The 15,185-nt window shown below is 35.7% G+C and overlaps 3 non-coding genes across 3 annotated transcripts; all 3 read right to left on the minus strand.

The window, feature by feature from the left end:
• Nucleotides 1-4,312: 4,312 nt before the first annotated feature.
• Nucleotides 4,313-4,431, minus strand: LOC132150751 (5S ribosomal RNA). Its single transcript, XR_009435933.1, has one exon. It is a non-coding gene; the product is annotated as a 5S ribosomal RNA (ribosomal RNA).
• An 878-nt stretch (nucleotides 4,432-5,309) lies between these two features.
• Nucleotides 5,310-5,428, minus strand: LOC132150752 (5S ribosomal RNA). The gene has a single exon (XR_009435934.1). It is a non-coding gene; the product is annotated as a 5S ribosomal RNA (ribosomal RNA).
• A 461-nt stretch (nucleotides 5,429-5,889) lies between these two features.
• On the minus strand, nucleotides 5,890-6,008 carry LOC132150754 (5S ribosomal RNA). Its single transcript, XR_009435936.1, has one exon. It is a non-coding gene; the product is annotated as a 5S ribosomal RNA (ribosomal RNA).
• Nucleotides 6,009-15,185: the final 9,177 nt, after the last annotated feature.

Raw genomic sequence — 15,185 nt, forward strand, 5'->3', positions numbered from 1 at the left:
ACCTCTGACCTTCCGAACTTCATATATACTGTTTTTTCTTCATTTATTTTTGCACCTGATCCCTCACAATAGCATTTCATTTTTTCCATTACTTCTTTAACACTTTCTATATTTTCAACAATAATTGTGGTATCATCAGCATACTGGAATATTTTAGTCAGTTCCTCTTTTTCTTCTAGTTTTATTCCCTTTATTTTTTTCTCTCTGTTTATTAAAAGCCCTAATGGTTCAGCCACCAAAGAATATAACTTCGCTGACAGTGGACACCCTTGTCTTATAGACCTTAAAACTTTAAAAGGTTCCGTTAAAAAACCATTACATTTAACTTTTGTTAAAATATCGCTGTATAAAACTGAGATCCATTTTATAAAATTCTCTCCAAAACCAAATTGTTTTAAAACCGCCAATAAAAACCCATGCTCCACTCTGTCAAAAGCCTTCTCGAAATCCATGCTTATTATATATGCCTCCTTTCCTTTTTCTTTTATGTACCCCATTATATCTCTTATGCTACTCGTGATATCTGCTATGTCCCTCCCCTTTACTCCATATGCCTGGTTAGTCTCTATTATGTTTGGCATTATATTTTTTAATCTGTTCGCTAAAACCCTGGCTAAAATTTTAAAATCTGTGTTTAACATTGTAATGGGCCTAAAATTCCTCAGTTCCGCTTTGTCTCCTTTTCTCTTGTAGATTATTTTCATTAAGCCTAAGCCCATTCTTGGGTGTACTCTTTCTTTTTTAAAAACCTCTTCATAGACTTCTTTTAAAATCGGGCTTCCTTTTTCTTTAAAAACCTTATAAAACTCACTTCCAATACCATCTATTCCTGGGCTTTTCTTCACACTTAGCTGATTTATTGCTTGTATAATTTCCGCAGTTGTTATTCCCTTATCACATTCCTTTTTATCTCCCTCACCGACTTTTCGTGTTATCTGTTGTAACAAAATGTTCCTTTTTTCCTCATCCCCTTCCTCTGATCTAAAAAGTTCTTCAAAATATGTGCTTATTTCCTTTAAAATTCCCTCCGTGCTTAAAACAACTTGTCCTTCCTTATTCCTAAGTTCTTTAATTATTCCCGCCTTCGCCCTGCTTTTCTCAAGGTTAAAAAAGAATCTACTACATTTTTCCCCTTCTACTGTATATTTAGCTTTACTTCTTAACGTTGCCCCTTTATATTTTCCTTCTTCGATTTTCCTCAACTTTTCCTCCACTTCAATTACTCTTTGCACGTTTACTTCATTTTTATTTAACTCCTCTCTTAACGTCTTTCTTATTTCTTGTTCCTTTGTTCTTTTTACCTTTTGTAACAATTTACAGTAATTCATTACATATTTCTTTATGTCATATTTCATGTTTTCCCACCATTGCCTTTTATCTTCTATGTACATCAAGTCTTTTTTCCCCTCATCTAATTTATTTTCTATCTCTTTTTTAAAACTCTCTTCCTTTAAAACTTCAGTGTTTAAAATCCATACCCCTGGTCCCCTCATTTCCTTTTTAAAATCATTCTCATTTGCACCATTTTGTGATCACTTAAAGTCGTTTCTTTATAAAACACTCCATCAATAAAACATTCCAAATTCCTAGTACTTAAAAAGTAGTCTATTCTAGTTTGACACATAAAATTCCCTACCAGCTGTCTTCTTGTAAATTCCCTCTTTTTCTCATTTCTTTCTCTCCACACATCAATCATGTTCTTCTCCTCCATCAATGAAATTAACTCCTTTCTTCCCCCATCCGATTTAAAAACCATTCCGTTAGCCATATCCATTTTACTAAAAACAGTGTTAAAATCCCCCGCAATTATTACCCTCTTCCATTTTTCCATTAATTCAGCTATTACATTAAAATATTTTTTCTTTTCTATTTCTTCATTTGGAGCATGTACGTTTACTCAAATAAAATCATCTTCATCCATCTTAATTTCTACAGCCATGCATTTTCCTTTTGTGTCATTATACATTTGCTATGATCTGATACCTCTATCTTTTCTTATTAACATCGCAACTCCTCCTCCTATTTTTCCCTCAGCATTATTAAATAATAATTCCCCTTCCCATCTTTTTTTAAAATCCTCCATTACACTCTCTTTCCAGTTTGTTTCTTGCAATAAAATCACATCTTCATCCCTGCACAGTTCCTTGACTTTTTCAAATTTCACACCATTGATTAACCCTCTTGCATTAAAAGTAACAATTTTCAACACAATTAAAAAAGATAAAAAGACAAACTTTAGCATCATAATTTCGTTATCCTACTTCCTCCCCCTCTTTTGCACTTCTTCCACAGTCTTGTTTCACCTCATTACTTTGTTTACACATTTTATTTTTAGCTTTTTCTAAATTGGGTATTACCTTAACTTTTCTTCTTCTTTTATTGGATGTACTTGCAGTGCTGTCTCCGCCCATGTTTTCACTGTCTTTGTTATTTCTGTCCGTCTCACCGATCCATTCAGTCTCTTCTGGCTCTTCCGTTTCTGCTTTTCCAACCTCATTTAACTCCATCTGTACCTCCATTTCCACAATGTCCTGTGTTAACTCAGTCTTTTCAATCTAATTTTCATTGTCCTTGCTTACATTGTCCTCTCTTTGCATTTCTCCGGTGTCTTCCCTTTGCTCCTCTTCATTGTCTGTCTCATGCATCTGCCCACTCCCCCTCTCTTCTCCATTTTGCTGGTCTCCATACCAGCACTCGCATTTGTCCAGTACACAATTGCAGTCTGGACACATCACCACCTTACAGTCCCTCGCGAAGTGGCCTGTTTCCGAGCATTTAAAACATTTAAAGTCTGGACAGTCCTTCATCACATGATCAGGGCTCATACACAACCTGCAGGTTCTCACCTGCTTGCTATGTATCACTCTATAGTATTGTGGACCATCTTCCATTTCAATTCGAGTACTGTAGGGCAAGGAGGCCACTTCTTTTGGGAACTGTACCTTAAGGAACCTCGTTCCATCTTCTATGTTGGTGCCGGTATAAAATCTTCTTCTTATCTGAGAAACAGGAGTTACCCCCCATCCCTCCAGCTTCTGTAGAATCTCTGCACCATCCAGGTAAGCGGGCAGATGCATGAAAGAGACAACTCTGTTATTCAATTTCTTAATTTCACATAGTTTTCCTTTAATCATCAATCCTTCGCTCAGATTTTCAATATCTTCTTCCTTTTCAAACGTAATTTCGTACTCCATCATTTTGGGTCTTACAGCTAATATTTTTGTCACATCCAACTTATCTTTCAGCGCTTGTATTATGTCTTCTGCTTTTCCTTCGTGCACTTCAGTCAAATCCACTACTACTGTAGCTTCTTTGGTGTAGGTTCTTTTAAATCTCCTGAAGACTCCAGGTCCATCCTTTTCTCGTTGAGTTTTTTCCAGTCCGTTTGTCATTTGCCGCCGTGTTCCTCGTGCCAAGTCCATGTCTGTTGCCGTAGTTCCATCCATTTTTCAAAAATAAATAAAACAAAAAACGAAAAAAAACAACAAAAACCAAAAAACAAAATGATCCCTTCCAAACAGCTATGCTGTTGGGAGGACAAGTAACAAAAATAACCAAAAATTTAAACAAAAACAATTATTAAGACTCAAATAACCAAAAAGCAAAAAAAACAAACAATTTTGGGTGAACCTTCTTCACCCTTCTATAGCCACCTCACTTCCTGTTTCTCACTAGCTCTCTAGCGCCCTCAGGTTGGTATGGCCGTAAGCGAAGGAGGCTACAAAGAGAGGGCTATTTAAAGATCAGCCACTATAATCGCCAGTGCATTATATAAGTAGGGAAGGAAACCCAAAAGCTTACAGCACCTGGTATTCCCAAAAGTACTAACCAGGCCTATTAGATAATTACTGAAAAAATCCAAAAGTACTAACCTGGCCCAAACCTGCTTACATTCTGAGATCAGGCATTGATTCTTTTATTGTCCAATAATGTTGCAAAAAAAAAAGTGAAAATTTCCAAAAGTACTAACCAGGCCTATTAGATAATTACTGAAAAAATCCAAAAGTACTAACCTGGCCCAAACCTGCTTACTTTCTGAGATCGGGCATTGACTCTTTTTTTTTTTTTTTTGCAAGATTATTGGACAATTAGTGAAAATTTCCAAAAGTATTAACCAGGCCTATTAGATAATTACTGAAAAAATCCAAAAGGACTAACCTGGCCCAAACCTGCTTAGATTTGGAGATCAGTTGAGATCAGGCATAGCCAGGATGGTATGGCCATAAGCGAAGGAGGCTGCAAAGAGAGGGCTATTTAAAGATCAGCCACTATAATCGCCAGTGCTTTATATAAGTAGGGAAGGAAACCCAAAAGCTTACAGCACCTGGTATTCCCAGGCGGTCTCCCATCCAAGTACTAACCAGGCCCAAACCTGCTTAGCTTCCGAGATCAGACGAGATCGGGCATAGCCAGGTTGGTATGGCCGTAAGCGAAGGAGGCTGCAAAGAGAGGGCTATTTAAAGATCAGCCACTATAATCGCCAGTGCATTATATAAGTAGGGAAGGAAACCCAAAAGCTTACAGCACCTGGTATTCCCAAAAGTACTAACCAGGCCTATTAGATAATTACTGAAAAAATCCAAAAGTACTAACCTGGCCCAAACCTGCTTACATTCTGAGATCGGGCATTGACTCTTTTTTTGCAAGATTATTAGACAATTAGTGAAAATTTCCAAAAGTACTAACCAGGCCTATTAGATAATTACTGAAAAAATCCAAAAGTACTAACCTGGCCAAAACCTGCTTACATTCTGAGATCGGGCATTGACTCTTTTTTTTTTTTTTTTTTGCAAGATTATTGGACAATTAGTGAAAATTTCCAAAAGTACTAACCAGGCCTATTAGATAATTACTGAAAAAATCCAAAAGTACTAACCTGGCCCAAACCTGCTAACATTCTGAGGTCGGGCATTGATTCTTTTTTTTTTTTTGCAAGATTATTGGACAATAAGTGAAAATTTCCAAAAGTACTAACCAGGCCTATTAGATAATTACTGAAAAAATCCAAAAGTACTAACCTGGCCCAAACCTGCTTACATTCTGAGATCGGGCATTGACTCTTTTTTTTTCAAGATTATTGGACAATTAGTGAAAATTTCCAAAAGTACTAACCAGGCCTATTAGATAATTACTGAAAAAATCCAAAAGGACTAACCTGGCCCAAACCTGCTTAGATTTGGAGATCAGTTGAGATCAGGCATAGCCAGGATGGTATGGCCATAAGCGAAGGAGGCTGCAAAGAGAGGGCTATTTAAAGATCAGCCACTATAATCGCCAGTGCTTTATATAAGTAGGGAAGGAAACCCAAAAGCTTACAGCACCTGGTATTCCCAGGCGGTCTCCCATCCAAGTACTAACCAGGCCCAAACCTGCTTAGCTTCCGAGATCAGACGAGATCGGGCATAGCCAGGTTGGTATGGCCGTAAGCGAAGGAGGCTGCAAAGAGAGGGCTATTTAAAGATCAGCCACTATAATCGCCAGTGCATTATATAAGTAGGGAAGGAAACCCAAAAGCTTACAGCACCTGGTATTCCCAAAAGTACTAACCAGGCCTATTAGATAATTACTGAAAAAATCCAAAAGTACTAACCTGGCCCAAACCTGCTTACATTCTGAGATCGGGCATTGACTCTTTTTTTTTTTTTTTTGCAAGATTATTGGACAATTAGTGAAAATTTCCAAAAGTACTAACCAGGCCTATTAGATAATTACTGAAAAAATCCAAAAGTACTAACCTGGCCCAAATCTGCTTAGATTTGGAGATCAGTTGAGATCAGGCATAGCCAGGATGGTATGGCCATAAGAGAAGGAGGCTGCAAAGAGAGGGCTATTTAAAGATCAGCCACTATAATCGCCAGTGCTTTATATAAGTAGGGAAGGAAACCCAAAAGCTTACAGCACCTGGTATTCCCAGGCGGTCTCCCATCCAAGTACTAACCAGGCCCAAACCTGCTTAGCTTCCGAGATCAGACGAGATCGGGCATAGCCAGGTTGGTATGGCCGTAAGCGAAGGAGGCTGCAAAGAGAGGGCTATTTAAAGATCAGCCACTATAATCGCCAGTGCATTATATAAGTAGGGAAGGAAACCCAAAAGCTTACAGCACCTGGAATTCCCAAAAGTACTAACCAGGCCTATTAGATAATTACTGAAAAAATCCAAAAGTACTAACCTGGCCCAAACCTGCTTACATTCTGAGATCGGCATTGACTTTTTTTTTTTTTTTTGCAAGATTATTGGACAATTAGTGAAAATTTCCAAAAGTACTAACCAGGCCTATTAGATAATTACTGAAAAAGTCCAAAAGTACTAACCTGGCCCAAACCTGCTTACATTCTGAGATCGGGCATTGACTCTTTTTTTTTTTTTTTTGCAAGATTATTGGACAATTAGTGAAAATTTCCAAAAGTACTAACCAGGCCTATTAGATAATTACTGAAAAAATCCAAAAGTACTAACCTGGCCCAAACCTGCTTACATTCTGAGATCGGGCATTGACTCTTTTTTTTTTTTTTTTGCAAGATTATTGGACAATTAGTGAAAATTTCCTAAAGTACTAACCAGGCCTATTAGATAATTACTGAAAAAATCCAAAAGGACTAACCTGGCCCAAACCTGCTTACATTCTGAGATTGGCATTGACTCTTTTCTTTTTTTTTGCAAGATTATTGGACAATTAGTGAAAATTTCCTAAAGTACTAACCAGGCCTATTAGATAATTACTGAAAAAATCCAAAAGTACTAACCTGGCCCAAACCTGCTTAGATTTGGAGATCAGTTGAGATCGGGCATAGCCAGGATGGTATGGCCTCAAGCGAAGGAGGCTGCAAAGAGAGGGCTATTTAAAGATCAGCCACTATAATCGCCAGTGCTTTATATAAGTAGGGAAGGAAACCTTTTTTTTTTATTATTAATTAAAAATCACAAAATAAAAACATTAACAATACATCTCCACAAATATTTAAAGATCTTCCGGTAACAGAACTTCAAAACCAGTCCAAGTTTTTACAATTTATGGATTATTCCTTGTAATACATTTTTCAAACATTTCCATATTCTCAAGCATTTTGCAATAGTCATATAAGACTTGTATTTCCTCCATCATGATCTGTTTATATAATAACTTTATCGCTATCTCTTTTTTCTTTTGTTTCATTATATTTCTCCTTCTCCATATTGCAAATCTTGCAAGCGTTAACGTAAAATTAAGAGCATAGTTATTTTTTGTCCTTCCATTGAAGCCAAATAAAAGCAATGTATCCCATTCTTCCAAAGTAATGTTGTCATTATACAGAAAATCACATTCCATCTTTTTTAACATTTCTATAAAATCACTTAACTTTCTGCATTTTAAAAATAAATGTAATACACCTTCCTTTTTCTCCAAACACACTTTGCACATTTCATCTTGCGCTAACCCAATTTTACTTAAAATCATTTCTGTCATCACACAATTGTGTCTTAATAAAAAATCTAAATTTTCCAAAACCGGACTTTTAAAATTCAATCTTACATTTTTCCATATATTCGAAGCATCAAAATTGTCAAATAACTTTTCCCAATATTCTATTGCTTTAGGCTTTACAAAAACAGTCTTACTTAAACAGGTATAAAACATCTTAATGACACAATCATTAAAAACAATCTTATCATCCCCTGCTTTTAAAAAAACCTTTGGTTTCTCATTCTCAGTTTCTTTTTCATTATCCTCAATATTTTTAATCCAATGTTCTGGCAATGCTAATTTTAATTTTGTATATTGTTCTTCAATTTTCCCTTTGTTTTCTATATCTTCTCTTTCCTCAAGTGAATCAATTATTGCTTGTGTAGGTAAAAATCCAGGTTTCACTTCATATAAAATGTCTTTTATTTGTCTAAAACCTACTGCGTACCAGTTTTCATAAAACATGTGCTTTTTGCTTTTATTATTTTGATTTAAAAATAGGGGTTGCTGTAGGTACTGTTTTCTCCCTTTAATCTCTACGTACACATTATCATAAAACATTTTCCAACTTCTCAACAATTCCTTATAAAACTCTGGTATATTTTCTATCATATTATCCTTAAAAGCCATCCATAAAAAATCATCTCCTATTTGTCCGCATTTATTAATAACATAATTCATGACACTTTTCCATGGAATGTTGTCTTTGTTAAAAAACTTTTTTACTGTTTTAATTCTCATGCTTTTCATTCTCAGCCATGGATCTATTAGTCCTAATCCTCCATCTTCCACCTTTCCATCCCAAAGAAACTTTAAAATCATAGTTTTTATTCTCTTATATACCCAAATTGGTAAACTAACGACACTTAAAACATACCACATTTTGGATAAAAAAAGAGAATTCAAGACAAGTACCTTCCCTTTTAGAAACAGTACTCTCTGTTTCCAAAAATTTAATCTTTTTTCCATTTTGTTTACAGTTTCGTCCCAATTTATTTCTCTAGTTTTAATTTCATCATATCCAAGTGTAATGCCTAAAATTTTTATATTATTTTTTTGTTCTTTTAACTGCCAATTTCTTTTTGAAATGTCCACTTTTCCAATCTTAATGTATTCGCTTTTTTCCTTATTTACTTTTGCACCCGAACCTCGACAGTATTTATCAATAATTCCCATAGCTTTTTCAGCACTATTAAAATCTTTTAAAATCAGAGTAGTATCATCTGCATACTGAAACAATTTTTGTTCTATTACATTGTCTTCTATTAAAAAACCTTTTATTTCTTTTTCTCCATTTATTGCTAAACCTAACGGTTCAGCAACTAAAGTATATAATAAAGCTGATAAGGGACATCCTTGTCTTATAGATCTAGATATTCCTATGAAGTCTGTTAAAAAACCATTTATTTTAAAACAGCTAAAAATATCTGTATGAAAACATTTCATCCACTTTATAAAATTATTACCAAAACCAAACTGTTGAATTAAATCAAATAAATATTTGTGCTCAACTCTGTCAAATGCCTTTTCTAGATCTATACTGATTAAAAAACCATCACTCTTTTTCTCTTTTATGTACCAAATTAAATCTCTAATGCTTGTTACTGTATCCACTATATCTCTTCCTAATACGCCATATGCTTGATTAGTCGTAATGTGGGGAACTACTTTTTTAAGTCTATTCGCTAAAATCTTGGCTAATATTTTATAATCTGTGTTGAGCATACTTAATGGTCTGTAATTTTGCAAATCATCTTTATTCCCTTTCTTTTTATAAATTATTTTAATCATGCCCTTCTTCATACTCTCACTCAATTGTCCATTCTTAAAAATGGCTATGAAAAGATCTTTCAAAATAGGTATTAAAACATCTTTAAAAACCTTATAAAATTCAGATGATAAACCAGGACTTTTCCCATTACTTAATTTCATTATAGCTTCGTTTATCTCCTCTTCTGTTTAATCACTATCACACATTTTTTTATCATCCTCTTTTACTTTAACTTTGATTTGATTTAACAAAAATACTTCATCCTCCTCATTAACTCCCTTTTTCTTAAATAAAACACCAAAAAAATCCTTCACCGCTTTTAAAATCCCTTCTTTATCTTTTATATTTTTACCTTCCATTGAAACATTCTTTATTAAAATCAGCTTTTTGTCTAGTCTTTTCTGCATCATAGAAACACTTTGTACTTCTTTCCCCTTCCACTGTATTCCTTATCTTACTTCTTATTCTAGCACCCACACATTTGTCCTCTTCCACTTTTTTGAGTTTCTCTTCCAATATTACTATTTTCCTAATATCCGTATTTCCTTCAGTTATCTTTTTCATTTCATTTTCCCATTCTTTATTTAGTTCCCTTTCTTTAGCTCTTTTTGCTTTCTGTATTTTTTTAGAACATTCAATAGAAAAACCTTTGATATCTGATTTTATATTGTCCCACCACACACATATTGCTTCATCATATAAAACATCATCTACGCTATTAATAATTAGATTTTCCATTTCCATTTTATACAATTCGTTCTTTAAAAGCTGTGTATTAACCACCCATACACCTGGTCCTCTCTCAACTCCACTAAAATCCATCATTACGTATAAAAAATCATGATCACTCCCGCTATACATTTTATAAAAAACTTTTGAAATAAAATGCTCAAATCTTCTGTCACATAAAATGAAATCTATTCTGCTTTGTTTTAAAATTGTATTAACCCACTGTCTTCTCGAATATTCTCTTTTGACTCTGTTTCTATCTCTCCATACATCTACAAATTTATGTTCAGCCATCATACATTTCAATTCTTTTCTTCCAACATCAGCTCTATACACCATAAAATCTTCAACATCTATTCTTTCTAAAACAGTATTAAAATCTCCTATAACAATGACATTCTTCCATCCATTAATCAAAACACTCAATTCTTTAAAAAAAGTAACTCTTTCCATATCTTCATTTGGAGCATGTATATTACATATTGTTATTTCTTCTCCCCTATCCATAATTTTAACAGTTAAAATCCTGCCATTGTTATCTTTAAATAAAACATTCGTTGATTCTACTACTCCCCTTCTAATTAGTATTGCCAAGCCTTTTTTCTTATTTAAGTCATTACTGTACCATATTTCTCCATCCCAACATTTTTTAAAATCATTAACTATTGTTTCATTCCATCCAGTCTCTTGTATACATAAAATATCACTTTGTTTTGTTAAATTCATTATATTTTCAAACTTCAGCTTAGATGACAACCCTCTAACATTAATGGAGACCAAACATAAATTACTCATAATGAAATAAAAGAAAAAAAACAAACCAAAACAACCCATCATACATATGCGGTCTCTCTTAATATCTAGGAATTTAGATCTACTTTATCTTCATTTAGCCTTGCTCTGTCTTCTCTTCTTAACTTTTGTTTCTTTAATACTTGTTTAATATGTATTTCCGGTACTCTTAACATTTTACGTCTTCTGTTCATAATGTCCGATATTCTGCTTTCAAGCTCAAGGTTAATTTCATCAGTTTCCTCATCACTTACGTCCTCTTTATTCCACCCAGCTGCAATTTCACTCGTTGTTGCACATTCCTTTTCTTTCATTTGTCCATCATTAGCAACAGTTTGATGTGTCTCAGTCTCCATTATATGCACTTCAATTTCTTTATCTGCGTTGTCCTCTCTCCTCGTGGAGTCCTCCTTTCCTTGCTTACTTAAATCATCTGAAATCCCATTCACCTCCTGTGTTTCATCTTTCCTTCTATTTCTGCTTGTCTCCTCCATGTGCTCCTGCACCTCTATCTCCATTTCTGCATTGTCCTCCTCTTCAGATTCACACGTACACCTCATCCATGTCTTTTCACAGCTTTGGCACCGCGGGGCTTGGCAGTCCCGAGCAAAATGCCCCTGTTCCTGACATTCTCTGCAGGTATATTGAGGACAGTCCTTTTTTTCATGCTCTGTGCTTGCACATATTCTGCAAGTCTTTAGCTGGCCGTCATGAATTACCCTGAAGTATTTTGGTCCCTCCTCTGTGTCAAATCTCACATTGTATGGCAGAGTCACAATGTCCTGTGGGAATCTTACTCTTAAAAACCTTGTTCCATCTGCAACAGTGGTGCCAGGATAATATCTCCTTCTTAATGGGAGAATAGAATTTACACCCCAATCCACCAGTTTTTGAACGATTTCATCATCTTTTATGTAGTTTGGCAAAAGCAAAAAAGAGACCATTCTTTCAGTTTTACATAGTTTTTTGATCTCACAAAACTGTCCATCAATCAGTAGTCCATCTATTAGCTTATCACAATCCATCTCATTCTCCATGGTTAGTTCATAGTCAAAATTACTTTTTTTCCTCAGTCCATACAGCTTTCCAAATCCAGTTTTCTCTTCCACTGCCTTTATTATCATCATCACAGATATTTTCTCTGGATCATTAACAGTCATTGTTAGCGTTGCTTCTTTTTTGTAGTCTCTCTGATATTTCGATTGGCTTTTTATCTTTTTCATTGTCTCATTTCTTTGAACTGCTTCTCGTCTTCCATCAGTATAATTGCTTGTTTGTTTACCTTGACTTGTATATAGCTCGTCTGTTCCTCTACTCCTTGCATCCATTCCATTCTTCTTTCTCCTTGTGGCAACCATTGCCCATGTTTCTTTGTCATCTTTATCCTTTCCATTGTCCATTTCTTTGTTTCTTTCAGTGTAGTCGTTGTCAATGTCAATGTCACCTTTATTTATATAGCGCTTTAAACAAAATACATTGCGTCAAAGCAACTGAACAACATTCATTAGGAAAACAGTGTCAATAATGCAAAAATGAGAGTTAAAGGCAGTTCATCATTGGATTCAGTTATGTCATCTCTGTTCAGTTAAATAGTGTCTGTGCATTTATTTGCAATCAAGTCAACGATATCGCTGTAGATGAAGTGTCCCCAACTAAGCAAGCCAGAGGCGACAGCGGCAAGGAACCGAAACTCCATCGGTGACAGAATGGAGAAAAAAAACCTTGGGAGAAACCAGGCTCAGTTGGGGGGCCAGTTCTCCTCTGACCAGACGAAACCAGTAGTTCAATTCCAGGCTGCAGCAAAGTCAGATTGTGCAGAAGAATCATCTGTTTCCTGTGGTCTTGTCCTGGTGCTCCTCTGAGACAAGGTCTTTACAGGGGATCTGTATCTGGGGCTCTAGTTGTCCTGGTCTCCGCTGTCTTTCAGGGATGTAGAGGTCCTTTCTAGGTGCTGATCCACCATCTGGTCTGGATACGTACTGGATCCGGGTGACTGCAGTGACCCTCTGATCTGGACACAGACTGGATCTGGTGGCCACGGTGACCTCGGAACAAGAGAGAAACAGACAAATATTAGCGTAGATGCCATTCTTCTAATGATGTAGCAAGTACATAGGTTGTTATGGGAAGTGTTTCCGGTTCCGGTTTACCTAATTAATGCAGCCTAAAAATCCTTTAACGGATTTGGATAATAAAAGCATATTAGTATGTTATGTGTATGCCAGGTTAAAGAGATGGGTCTTTAATCTAGATTTAAACTGCAAGAGTGTGTCTGCCTCCCGAACAATGTTAGGTAGGTTATTCCAGAGTTTGGGCGCCAAATAGGAAAAGGATCTGCCGCCTGCAGTTGATTTTGATATTCTAGGTATTATCAAATTGCCTGAGTTTTGAGAACGTAGCGGACGTAGAGGATTATAATGTAAAAGGAGCTCATTCAAATACTGAGGTGCTAAACCATTCAGGGCTTTATAAGTAATAAGCAATATTTTAAAATCTATGCGATGCTTGATAGGGAGCCAGTGCAGTGTTGACAGGACCGGGCTAATATGGTCATACTTCCTGGTTCTAGTAAGAACTCTTGCTGCTGCATTTTGGACTAGCTGTAGTTTGTTTACTAAGCGTGCAGAACAACCACCCAATAAAGCATTACAATAATCTAACCTTGAGGTCATAAATGCATGGATTAACATTTCTGCATTTGACATTGAGAGCATAGGCCGTAATTTAGATATATTTTTGAGATGGAAAAATGCAGTTTTACAAATGCTAGAAACGTGGCTTTCTAAGGAAAGATTGCCATCAAGTAGCACACCTAGGTTCCTAACTGATGATGAAGAATTGACAGAGCAACCATCAAGTCTTAGACAGTGTTCCAGGTTATTACAAGCAGAGTTTTTAGGTCCTATAATTAACACCTCTGTTTTTTCAGAATTTAGCAGTAAGGAATTACTCGTCATCCAGTTTTTTATATCGACTATGCAATCCATTAGTTTTTCAAATTGGTGTGTTTCACCGGGCTGCGAAGAAATATAGAGCTGAGTATCATCAGCATAACAGTGAAAGCTAACACCATGTTTCCTGATGATATCTCCCAAGTGTAACATATAAAGCGTGAAGAGTAGCGGCCCTAGTACTGAGCCTTGAGGTACTCCATACTGCACTTGTGATCGATAGGATACATCTTCATTCACTGCTACGAACTGATGGCGGTCATAAGTACGATTTAAACCATGCTAATGCACTTCCACTGATGCCAACAAAGTATTCAAGTCTATGCAAAAGAATGTTGTGGTCAATTGTGTCAAACGCAGCACTAAGATCCAATAAAACTAATAGAGAGATACACCCACAATCAGATGATAAGAGCAGATCATTTGTAACTCTAAGAAGAGCAGTCTCAGTACTATGATACGGTCTAAATCCTGACTGGAAATCCTCACATATACCATTTTTCTCTAAGAAGGAATATAATTGTGTGGATACCACCTTTTCTAGTATCTTGGACAGAAAAGGGAGATTCGAGATTGGTCTATAATTAACTAGTTCTTTGGGGTCAAGTTGTGGTTTTTTGATGAGAGGCTTAATAACAGCCAGTTTGAAGGTTTTGGGGACATGTCCTAATGACAATGAGGAATTAATAATAGTCAGAAGAGGATCTATGACTTCTGGAAGCACCTCTTTCAGGAGCTTAGATGGTATAGGGTCTAATATACATGTTGTTGGTTTAGATGATTTAACAAGTTTATACAATTCTTCCTCTCCTATAGTAGAGAATGAGTGGAACTGTTCCTCAGGGGATCTATAGTGCACTGTCTGATGTGATACTGTAGCTGACGGCTGAATGGTTGCAATTTTATCTCTAATAGTATTGATTTTAGAAGTAAAGTAGTTCATAAAGTCATTACTGCTGTGGTGTTGGGAAATGTCAACACTTGTTGAGGCTTTATTTTTCGTTAATTTAGCCACTGTATTGAATAAATACCTGGGGTTATGTTTGTTTTCTTCTAAAAGAGAAGAAAAGTAATCGGATCTAGCAGTTTTTAATGCTTTTCTGTAGGATATGTTACTTTCCCGCCAAGCAATACGAAATACCTCTAGTTTTGTTTTCCTCCAGCTGCGCTCCATTTTTCGGGCTGCTCTCTTTAGGGTGCGAGTATGCTCATTATACCATGGTGTCAAACTGTTTTCCTTAACCTTCCTTAAGCGTAAAGGAGCAACTTTATTTAAAGTGCTAGAAAAGAGAGAGTCCATAGTTTCTGTTACATCATCAAGTTGTTCTGAGGTTTTGGATATGCTAAGGAATTTGGATACATCAGGAAGATAACTTAAAAAGCAGTCTTTTGTGTTAGAAGTGATGGTTCTTCCATACTTGTAACAAGAAGTAGAATTTACAATTTTGGCTATATGAATTTTGCAAAGAACTAAATAATGATCTGAGATATCATCACTTG

The sequence above is a fragment of the Carassius carassius genome, chromosome 9, assembly GCF_963082965.1.
Source record: "Carassius carassius chromosome 9, fCarCar2.1, whole genome shotgun sequence".
NCBI classification, from domain to species: domain Eukaryota; kingdom Metazoa; phylum Chordata; class Actinopteri; order Cypriniformes; family Cyprinidae; genus Carassius; species Carassius carassius.